This window comes from Pinus tabuliformis, chromosome 3_1, assembly GCF_031772625.1.
Source record: "Pinus tabuliformis cultivar Carrire ecotype Pingquan chromosome 3_1, CPIR1, whole genome shotgun sequence".
NCBI lineage: Eukaryota > Viridiplantae > Streptophyta > Pinopsida > Pinales > Pinaceae > Pinus > Pinus tabuliformis.
Window position 1 is genome coordinate 807,902,723 of NC_142301.1, and position 2,189 is coordinate 807,904,911.

Consider the following 2,189-nt stretch of genomic DNA (forward strand, 5'->3'; position numbering starts at 1 on the left):
TTTTATTCTTCTTCCTCTGAACCTGTTTATTTCTCATTATCAGGCCACTGGCTTTGAGTGAAGGGTGGTGGTGTAGTCTCCTTGTTCTCGGTTCACAGTCTTTAACAGTGGAAAGTCTTTATTTCTGTGAAACCTATCATGATAATCGAAGTAGGCATTGAAAATGTTGAGGGAATGTGGGATCAAAATCTTGTTTCTGAGGCCTTTTGGCAAATTGAAGTCAATGCAGGCCCTAGCCCACTTTGGGGAGCAGTGTGCCCAAACACCCATATAGAGCATCAATGGTTGTTGCAATTTGACATTGAACTGTACAAGGAAGTTAATTGGAATCTTCAGAAATTCTACCCAGGTCAGATATTATCATATTTCAGCAAAATAATGCAGTTGACAAAAACGTTGGCCTCATTGATCTGGCTCAGTACCATGCTGTTCCTACAGAACCAGGGTAAACTGGTTAGAAACTCCATGCATAAACCTCCCTGGTACCTATGTCACAAGTTTCGTCGAACTTTAACCTTGAGGTTTGAATTTTGGGGAACCTTAATTTTTTTTTGAGGTTCGGCGAACCTCGTTGAACTTCACAGTCATTAACCAAGTGTATAGATCAAAACTCATAACCTCATGTCACAACTCAAACTTGTAATTTATCCTTGCAATTTCAATGTCTGTGACAACATTTTTGATGTTTACTGATGTTGATTTCTTACTATTTTATCCTATATATATAGACAAACCTCATTTGAACCTCATAAAAATTCCAAACTCAAACTGAACCAATTTTTGCCCAACCTGAACTCGAACCCGAACCATGTGACATTGCCTGGTACCATGAACTTACTGCATAAACACAGCCTCTGGTGGAATTTTACCCACAAAATAAGCAATTAAGGCAATATTCTAACTTTTCTGATCTCAAACATAACTTGTGCTACAGCAAAGCAATCATGGATGACATTAGGTTTGGGAGAATGACCTTGTAATCTGTTGGTGCAAGTTTCTGGGGTCTTTGGAGGTGCCGTCTTGGAAAACAAATGTTAAACATGCCAGGTAATTAAATGGAAAACCCTATATAACCCTACAACAATTTCCATCTCTTGTCACCTTCTCCTAATTCCACTCAATTGTCAATACTAATACGTTCCTATGTACCTTTTTCGTTCTGATTCATCTTTAAGCTTCAATTTTTCGTAACATTTAAACCCACCGATTTACCATCAACGTGCAAAGAGTGTGCTCCATACAGTCATTTACATTAAAGTCTCTGTTTCTAAAGTGTTCTGCGCTGATTGCAGGAAGTTGCACATGAGAAGACGCAGAAGTACAAAGAAGGGAAGTTCATATTAGAGCGGTGGGTTGCAACCCTACTTGCTATCTTGTCTGTTGGGATAATTTATGATCAACCAATCTTCAAATTATAGTGTTTGAATTGGTTCCTTTTATTGCCAAATCACTTCTGAATGTTTCAAAGTCATTCCTTGTGCTTTGTACAGAGCTAAATTGATAGATGCCGATGGATCAGACATGATTATGGGTGGGAATGGTACTGCGAGCGATGGTGACGAGCCATGATGCCTAATTTGTGGAAAATTGTCAAGCCATATTCAGATGCACCATATCTTAATTGAAAATATGTTGACAATGTGGACCAAAACCACACTATGTAAAGTCCATTGTTTATGTACAGATTTGTTTTTTTGCGAATCAGATATCAAAGATTCTGGTTCTGCATGATGAGTTAAAAACAGTGAACTCTTTTTGGGTTTTAAAGAATGGTGTATTTGAGAAATGAAATCTCATTGGGATATAAGATTGGAGTGTTCGTAGTTCAGTATGAATGGTGTAATTGAGAAACGATGGATGTGAATATAGGAAAAACCTGCTATTTTGAACTACTACTGGCTTTAACCATAGAAAGTTTAGAGATCTAGATGTATTCATTTGTTGTTTGGGATCAGCGGGTGTGATTACAAGAGGAATAACCAACCAACACAAGTGTGGTTACAAGGATAAATACCAAAAGTGCAAGCAAATAATAGACAAGAATGTCGAGCTGAGCTTTAGATGTCACGGCAATGTGTATGCTTGAACAGTCTATCTTGAATTTTTGATTAGCCGTTTCTAATGTAAAACTTCCAACTTATAGGGGTCATCACTATGTTGTTTAGTGATTTTTTTTTTTTGGCTTTTCT

At 37.6% G+C, this 2,189-nt stretch overlaps 1 long non-coding RNA gene across 1 annotated transcript; it reads left to right on the plus strand.

Annotated features, from left to right (window-relative positions):
• The first annotated feature begins 238 nt into the window (after positions 1 to 238).
• LOC149189916 (uncharacterized) lies at positions 239 to 1,892 on the plus strand. Its single transcript, XR_016256443.1, has 3 exons — positions 239 to 1,047; positions 1,293 to 1,348; positions 1,491 to 1,892. It is a non-coding gene; the product is annotated as an uncharacterized LOC149189916 (long non-coding RNA).
• The last annotated feature ends 297 nt before the right edge of the window (positions 1,893 to 2,189 follow it).